Source organism: Adiantum capillus-veneris, chromosome 16 (assembly GCF_014529385.1).
Source record: "Adiantum capillus-veneris isolate H3 chromosome 16, ASM1452938v2, whole genome shotgun sequence".
In the NCBI taxonomy this organism is placed as follows: Eukaryota; Viridiplantae; Streptophyta; class Polypodiopsida; order Polypodiales; family Pteridaceae; genus Adiantum; species Adiantum capillus-veneris.
This window is the reverse complement of record NC_140946.1, coordinates 40,100,832-40,110,377: the sequence shown is the minus strand read 5'-3', so window position 1 is coordinate 40,110,377 and position 9,546 is coordinate 40,100,832.

The following is a 9,546-nucleotide window of genomic DNA, read 5'->3' as shown; positions in this document are numbered from 1 at the left end:
TTGAATATGGTACCAGTTACGTACGAGGAGCTGACATATAACGGTTTCCGGATTTGATGGCCTCGGATATTTGTTTTGGGAAATGTGATGTGCAAACCAAAAAATTAGGGTTGCATCCGGGGATGTGGTCTACCATCATGGCTTTACGGCTCGACAATTGGATCATCGGGCCATAAATGGCAAGCAAAGCAAAAGGACCAAAGAAAATGAGGTTTTTAAGTTCTTGTGGGGAGTTTTTAGTGGACCATGGGGGATCTTGGAGGGGTGACCACCTAGGAGGCCGCCACGTGGCTGGGTGTCATCCCACATGCGCATTTGAAGGCCTACCAACAAGGGTATATGGGCGTGACCGTGTGCCCCATTGGAGTGTATGAAGGCGTGGGAGCTCCTTGGGGGCTTGGCGATGGTGGCCTGCCCATTGCGCGCTGCGAGGTGGCGTAATCGGCGTCCGCCGATGGCCCAGGGAAGCTCTTGGCGTGAAGTAGGTGATGACATTGCATGCCAGAGGGGGCCTGTCCCGCACATCTATTTTTGAGAGTGAGGCGGGGTGCATCAAGGGCACCGTCAGTGCCCCGCTTGGCTTGGATAGTGGTACACGTGGTTGGTAACTTGGGATGCAAGCCAAATCAAGCCTGGAATAGGAAATCTGATGATGACATGCAAAGGAAGAAAGAAGGCCAGGTTTTTTTGCAAGTTGGGGTGAGCTCCTAGTGAACCGAGGGCGGCAGAAGAGGAAGGAGAAGAGAAGGGGTGCCATATTTTTGGCTCAAGGCGGAGCCCTCAAGGAACACACCTATGAGTCCACCTCTTCTAGGCCAAGGGCTCTACCTTGAGGGAAAAAATGGCACCCCTGCTCTTATCCTCCCTCTTCTGCTGCTCTCGGTTCCCTAGGAGCTCGCACCAACTTGCCAAAACACTGGCCTTCTTTTTTCCCTGCCACTCTCCAAGAGTTTGCTCTCCCAAACCTGCAAAAATCGGGGGGCCCTTGGGCATGAGCATGCTTCCCAATTTGGCAACCCCTTTTCTATTCTCGGCCTTTGCATGTGATCACCAACTTTCCTATTTCGGGCTCAGTTTGGCTTGCGTCCCAAGTTACCACCGCGTGAACCACTATTCAAGCCATATGATGCAGGGCACTGATGGCACTGTCAGTGCACCCCGTCTCACTCTGAAAACAAAGTGGTGCGACATAGGCCCCCTTTGGCATTCCACATCATCACCTACTTTGTGCTACGTGCCACCCAAGGCGACCGACGGACGGCAAACACGCCACCGTGCACCACCCAACAACGGGTAGGCCACCATCACCAAGATCCAAAGGAGCTCCCACGCCTTCATACACTCCAATTGGCATGCGGTCCCGCCCTTATACCCTTGCTGCCAGGCCTTCAGACGTGCATGTGGAACGACGCCAACAAGCCAGGTGGAGGCCTCCTAGGTGGTCACCCCTCCAATCTCCCCCACTGTCCACTGAAAACTCCTACAAGAACTTCAAAACCTCATGTTTTTTTTTGTCCTTTTGCTCTGCTTGTCGTTTATGGCCCGGTGATCCAACTGTCAAGCCGTAAATCCATGATGGTAGACCACATCCCTGCCTGCAACCCGACTTGTTTGGTTTGCACATCACATTTCCCAAAACCAAAATCCAAGGCCATCAAAACCAGCAACCCTTATTTGTCAGCTCCCCGTAGGTAACTGGTACCAACCTCAACTTGCAATAACTCCATGCTCCAAAACCCATTTCACGCACTACAGCTTCTTGTGGCTTTCACTTTCCACATAGAACACATAGCATTCCTGGCCGAGCTCCAAAATCATTAGATGGCACACTTCCCGAGGTGGCCAAGTGGGCATCAACCTAGCCCCCCGCAAAATTTCAACTGGGCACAACTCGCAATCCATAACTCCAATTTGCAATCTTAAAACACAAGTATGCTTCATAAGATGAGCACTATGCACCCATATAGTGAGATCCTCTTGGGCCACCTGTCCCCAGCTGCCCTATCCACCAAGGATCTGCAACATACTGCACCTTCAAACTCCAGTATCCCGGGCTCTGTAGCTCCATTTGATGATCTGTCTGGACATGCTCCTTCAGCACTTCAAGCTCTACACATCTGGCCCAGAAAACTTCATTTATATCAACCTTCATTTGCTGCCATGTTAGGCCCTATCTGGAGACTTTTTGGCCTAAAAAAACACATAAAGAATACATCTCCGCTGCCACTTGCTTGCACAAGTTCTTCCCACCTGGTCCAACCCGCTTATATGCATCTATAGGCATACACATCACTATTTGTGCCCTCTGCTAGGGTCAACACACTTTGGCTGGACCATCATTGCCGAACCCCCTTGTTGAACATTCATGTTCAACCAAAAAGCAATTTAATAATCCTATCCACCACTGAAAAAAACTCACAAACACTACTAACAAACCAAAACTGTGAGAAAACCATAAAAACCTACTATATGTACAAGGCCCCACTCCTACCAACTACTGTCAAACCTCAAGTGGGTTGCCCCACCCCCTGCATCACATAGCTTCCACCTGAGTCAAAAACTTGAGACTGACTCCTTCCATCCATCTGTAGCACCTTGGAATAGTGCTTCACCCATGTCCGCAACCATCCTTGCATACAGTATGCCCAAAGCACCCTAGAACTTCTTCGCACCTTTACCTACCTCATCAACATACCTGGCTTGGCAAGCATACCATTTGTACCAAGTAGTGCACCTAGCACTTCAATCACACCGTTTGCTTTGACCAACAATTCTAAACCTCCCTCCCAACCATGTAAAGTAGAGCTCATCTTCATGGAACTCTGTATCTGGTAGGGAACATACCTCACTGCTGCACTCACCAGCATACACTTCAACAAGGTACTGCATACCACTTTAGACAACTTGGACCCAACTGAAAAATTTCCTTCTTTTATCATATGACAGGCCTGCTTCACTGGACTCTCCACATGTAGAGGGATTAACGCTCGCACCACCTGTACTTTGGTAGAGCTTTATCCACAAGAACTTGCATCTCTTCATCCATGACATCCTTCGCATCATCAAAGCCCACATTAACTCCACTTACATAATATACATGATTCAAAAGGCCTCCATCTATAACATCATCATGGAAATCCATAGGCACCTTGAGCTGCTCCTCTCTTTGGTCAGCATTCATCATCTCATGAGCTTCAAAAATATGCCTATTCCCCTTGGTTTCCGCTTCATCATCCCTTTGCCGATTTGGTAGGCTAGCTTGGCTACCCATAGACTCAGACTTATCCTTCTTTGTGGAGATTTGAACCAATTGTACCGCCACATCCATTTCCACTGCTACTTTCATCAACATGGATGTCAACAGAGCACTGCATGTCACCTTTGATAGCATATCCTCTTTCACTTGCTTGAGCACCTCAACCTTTTCTTCTTCCACATTTGCTACGACCACACTATAAGACACATAATCAGGCAGCTTTACCTTTACCAGCACCGACCTATTAGACTCAATGTCGTCATCATAGGATGTGGGCTCATTCGGTCCATCTTCATCACTTTCCTCCCAAAAATTGGAATTAGACTCTCCATATTCATCACCATCATACACTGACTCAGTATCAGCATCTTCAACCACTGTGAGTGGGATGAAAACCCACACAACGCCTCTATAATGACCCAACACGCACTCTTGGAATGATACACACACACACACACACTATGGGGCACCACTCGGTTTACACAACCTACCTGGCCGAGATAGGGAACACACCGATGGAGTGAGAGGAGAGAGATTATCCGTTTACCCACTCCACATAGAGAGAGAGACACACACACACCCAAAAAACTCAGCTCAAAAGCGGAGAATTTCTGATGTTTAGATACAATTGATCTTGGGACAACACGAATGGGGAAAATAGCTTACACAATATGGGCATTAGGAAAAATTTGAACTCATTTTTGGGACTTTTAAGAGTGCCACATCATCAAAGTTGTACACAAGAAAGCAACCCGGTAGACCCCTCTAAATATTGCTTAGAACCCCATGATATGACCTATCATTGGAAAGTTCTTGAAAAATAGATTCTAAAGAGCCAAGGTCCGAAAAGTTTGGATGACTTCTATGAAATTTATGCCATTTTTTTTCAATCAGCTAGGTTTTGTTACCGTTACGGTAATCTAAAATCACCTTTTTCTAGATCTACATGAAGGCAATGTCTGATACATGCATGCTATATATCAATAGATAGCATTTGAAGAGTAGATTCTAAATATCCAACCTCCGACAAGTTTGGATCATATTTACAAAAAAATTACCGATCCCCACTTTTTGAAAGCTATGCCACATCAACAATTCTTACAAGGCCCATTTTTTAGTCCAAACTTTTCCTAATGTGAAATATGCCAGATACAATCACAAATTGGAGCAAAAGCTTCGCTCAGAGGAGAAACTTGCACGGCCAAAAGAACAAAAAATAGTGAGAAATTTGGCAAAATGGATAGCGCCATTGCATCCGGAACGGCCCAAAACCCAGGGTCTACAATGTCAAAGTGCTCAAATCCGACCTCGAATGAGCAGTTTAGGGCCAAAGCAATTGCGGTTGTTCCTCCTCTTCTCTCCACGTTTTTTCTGGTATTCTCTCCGGTTTTTTAGTTCCGCCACTTAGCTTTATTACTTTGGCACCCTTGGCCTTTTAGTTGACCTCAAACGGACCCCGAATAGGCCAAAAACTGACCTCGCAATGCATAGTTGTCACCCTGCTGCATCCATCCGCACACCTGGCACTCAACTTTTTCCAATAATGCATCCCACCACCACGTGAAGTGGCCCAAAATATGGTCTTCATGATGACCTTTTTGCATAATTATCACAAGAAAACATCCACGTTGTGCCCATACTTATCACGTGCAAGTATTGACCCCATTCGACCTCCTGATGCCACTAGATGCCATCTGACGCACCTGCTTACCTCATGTCGTCGGCCCGCGGATATCTTTCTCGAGACGTTTTATGTGCTACCAACTCCTCATTATTATAGAAAAAACACACTAGCACTGGTGATAGTGAAAATCGATGCACTATGTACATACTGTCCTACCTGTACACATGTGGGCCCCACGTAACCACCTGGCTCTGGAAAATGGGCAATTCTTTATTTGATGCACCATGCATGTGTATATACATATGCACAATCCCTTGATCCAAAAAAATCCTGACGTAATTTGCCCATCCTCTAGCCTGCTAGATGATTCATGATCAGCAGCAGCAAAAAGAGATATGAGACTCGGAGCATCACAGGTCTCCTCATCCCTCTCCAACATTACTTGCTCCACAGAAAGCTCATCTTGCTCCACCATCATTAACCTGGCATGATATAATTTAAGACGCAATCCATTTACCCTTGACTTAAGTAAAATCCCATCCAGGTTAGCCAACTGATATGTACCATTTGGAAAACACTCCACTACCTTGAAAGGGCCTTTCCACTTAATTTGAAACTTCTTTTGAAAGGTGTTGTCCAGTTTACTATTGTAGCGCAAAACCAAGTCATGCTTCTTGATACCCTTACTTTTGACCTTTTCATTTATCTTTGCCAAAGCCTGATCCTACATCTGCCCATAATGTTCCAATGCACTCATCCTATCCAATTGAACCTCTTGTAATTGTAAGAGCCTCTCTTTGAATGCATCACTAGGTGGCCCAAGCAGCTTCTCTAACATTTTTACTGCAGGCAACTCTACTTCCACAGGCAATAGTGCTTCCTTTTCATATACCAAAAGAAATGGAGTAAACCCTGTACCTGTCTTCACCGAAGTACCGTAAGCCCATAATGCACTAGGGAATTCCAAATCCCAATCATTTCCTTGGTGCTTTGTCACTTTTTAAAGAATCTGTACCCAACTCACCATTGAATCTTTCATTTAAGCCATTACACTGCGGGTAATAAGGAGTGGTATGCTAATGCCTAATCTTCATCTTCGCGCATAAAAAGTCTAGCAGTGTGGCTCTAAATCCTGGGCCCTTATCCAAAATTAGCTCCAGTGGCACCCCAAACTTGCAATATATTTTATCATACACAAATTTTGCCACATCCTTTGCAGTGATCTGTTTTACTGCTATTGCCTCTGCCCATCTAGAGAGATAGTCCACTGCAATCAAAATATAGCTTTTTCCTATGATTGTGATAGGTAGCGAGCCTATTGCATCAATGCCCCACTTTTCAAACACATCAAACGCCATAATGGTTTTTCGTAACTCTGGCTTTAACACTCTCTTCCCAAATGCTTGACACCTATTGCAAGACCTACACCAATGGTGAACATCCTTGTGCAATCTAGGCCATACATACCCCTCTTGCAGGATCTTATGTGTTTGGAGGTGATAAAATTATACAAGTGCCCACCTAGCCAAGGTGCCCGTTGGGTCAGCCCACCAAAGTTTTGATGTGGTCACATTATTTTTCCGATGTTTAATACATCAAACCCTATAAAAGACTAATGACAATCGTCTATGTCAATTCTAAGTCAAAGATTAATTTTTCCAATGATGTATGTAAATGTCCATGAGAAGTTGGTCGCGAGCCACTTTAGAAAGCCCTAGGTATATAATACACTAAGGTTAGTGGGAAAGGAAGATTATTTTTTGAAGATAAGTGACTATTGCTGTACGCACAGGGAGCGACCTCTTGGCTCCAACTTGTAATCATCGCTATCGTGGCTACGGTAATCCAAATTCAGTTTTGTTTATTGCATTGTGTTCTTCTTACTCTGCTCTTTCATTCAACTGTAAGAATTCAAGATTCGGTGTAGGTATCAAATGCAACCATTGTGGCCTTAAATCATTGTTTTGAGTGTTTATATGCGTATTTTATGTTGTTTTGACCCTAGGAGAGGCTTTAGGGACCCAAAAACGACCCTTTAGGATCATCTATTTATTGTTTTTGCATACTTTGGGACGAACGATCGCGATCTGTGTACCCATCCAGAATGTTGTGACACTAATAGGATATGTTCATGATAGTCCCTTGTAGCTTCCCTTCAAGTTTTGTGCGAATCCGATATGATTTGCATGGTAAACAGGCGTGATGACTGTAGAGCTGTGTAGAAGGACATAGGCAGATTACTTGTCTTTACTGCGTTTGATTTTCTTGTAGAGTTAGTAGTTGCATCTCTTTGAGTTCACTTCATTAGGATTGACATCCTAGTGAGTTTCCATGCCTCATCCGAGTCGCTTCCCTGGTATTGATATTTATGTTGATGCCTAAAGGCTATGCTATGGACGTCTGTCGTGGCGACCCACAAACATTGGCGCCGTTGCCAGGGAATGAGTCTTAGGTGATGAGTGACAGATTGCATATTTAGATTTTTCTTATTGTTCGAAAAGATAATTTCCATTCCATTTACATTTCAGTGAAGCATCTATACAGGGGTTTAGTGCTTAGTTGAGTCTAGGGTCGGTGGATTGGCTAGATCTACTCTTGAGAGATATAGGGAGTTGTGAGTGAGGTTGCTTTAAGAATTTTTTCTCTTCAAATTTCTTTGTATTGATTGAGTACCGATCCATCATCCATTTTTTATCTTGTTTGTTTTGTTTGATTCATTTTCTTATGTTCTTTCATTTCTGTACTTAAGAGTAGGATAAGTACATCACATTCCAGTCAGATTTGGGACAAAAGATAGAGTCAAAAACACTAGAAAACCATAACTTTGGCAAAAGGTCCATAAGACTCTGAAATTAGAAAATTTGACCAAACAAAAGTGTCTGGCAGGTAGTATTAAAATAGCCTAGTGAACAAGCTGGTGAAGTTTCATCCAATTTGGGCTCCAAACTACGATCGCAATCGGTGTACCTCAGTCCCATTTCTGACCCAGATTTGACCCACACATACACCTAGGTTATATAAGATACCAGGAGATGTCAAAATTTTAAAAAAATCACCAAAATAGCCAAAAATAGCAGACAGTCAGAAAACCACTGCAGTAGACCAAGATCTGGTAAAAACTTAACTTTTTCTTGTCCAAATTCAAAAATATTTGAGGAGTAGACTGTACAAATCATTGTCTACCATATCCACAAGTTTCACTTGAAAAGGAGCTAGAGCTATGATCGCGATCGGTGTACCCCAGTGACATTTTGAGTTGAGACTTGGTGAGTAGATAGCTGACATCTAGTGCAACATATTTTCCAAAAGGAGCAAGGTCAAAAAAGCAAAAGAAAGTGGTCAAAAGTCCCAATTACACAATCAGGCCAATAACCGCAAAACCACTTGGGATTTGGGTTTTCATTGGTCAAAACATCTCCAAATTCAAAAATACAAAGAAACTTGGTATCAAGACATCAAGGGCTAGCTACTGTGCAAAAATCTTCCAAATCTATGACATGGGGTCAATGATTGCTATCGGTGTACCTCTACATAGTGAGGGTATTTGACTTCATAAGTTTGTAGATCTACTTGAGTACATCCTAAATCTCAAGTTTGAGTGAAAAATACCCTCTGGAAGCCAAGATACAAGCACAAAATCTCTTTGTGTCCTGATTTTCAAACTGTTTGAGTGCAGTCTCAAGTGCTGTTTACCAAAACTTCTCTAACTTTTGACACACAACTCCAAACCGAGTCTCCTATAGCTAGGAAGAAATCTTGTGAGATTTGCTAGGATTCCCATTTACAAACTTTTAGAGTGAAATTTTGAGTTTCTATTTTAGAGTGAAATTTGCTAGGATTCCCATTTACAAACTTTTAGGGTACCCAAAACCAATATCCAAAGGTCAGTGGGGCACCAAAGCCAGACTTTTTAGAGACTTGACCAAGGGAAAAAATGGATTGTGTGCACTAAGCCAAGGTGTTCTTATCAAGGACCATATTGAGAGTATAGAGTGAGGCTTAAACATGACAACTCATCCATCATTAGGGTTTCCCACTCAACTCAGAGCTATGCCACCTCCACAAACAGCCAGAAATACTGCAACACCTATAACAAGAGGGTTGAGACAAGACCATGAGGCTTATCAATCATATCAAGCCAAATCTTAAGACATGTCTCATGGATATTTGTCAAGTGATCATGTAGCTCACTGGAAGCCAAACCAATCAACTAGAAAGCGGGAGTTTGGAACAACAAAAGTGGAAATTGCTGGAGACTTAGAGGAGAAGCATCCTCTAATCAACAAACCCAACGTGAGGTTCATCAAAACCAACGAATCCACGAGAATTCTAACGGATTACACTTATGATGGCCTTTATAGGTTACCTATTGGGGATCAAAACAACTTCTATAGATGTTTAAATTCCATCATTGAAGAATTGACAGACTACAAGAATCTCTATGCCTTCACATACACAGATGACCAGGGAGTGCAAATTCTAATGGTAGATAAGTATGGACGAGAGTACAAACTTATCAGCCCAATTGAGCTAGAAAGATATACATACATGGATACTCCAATCTCTGCTTACTACTTTCAACCGAGTTTTTTGAGACTAATTTGCAAGAAGATAACATTGAAACTATGGGATCAAATGTACCTCAAACATCCAAAATAGCTATTCA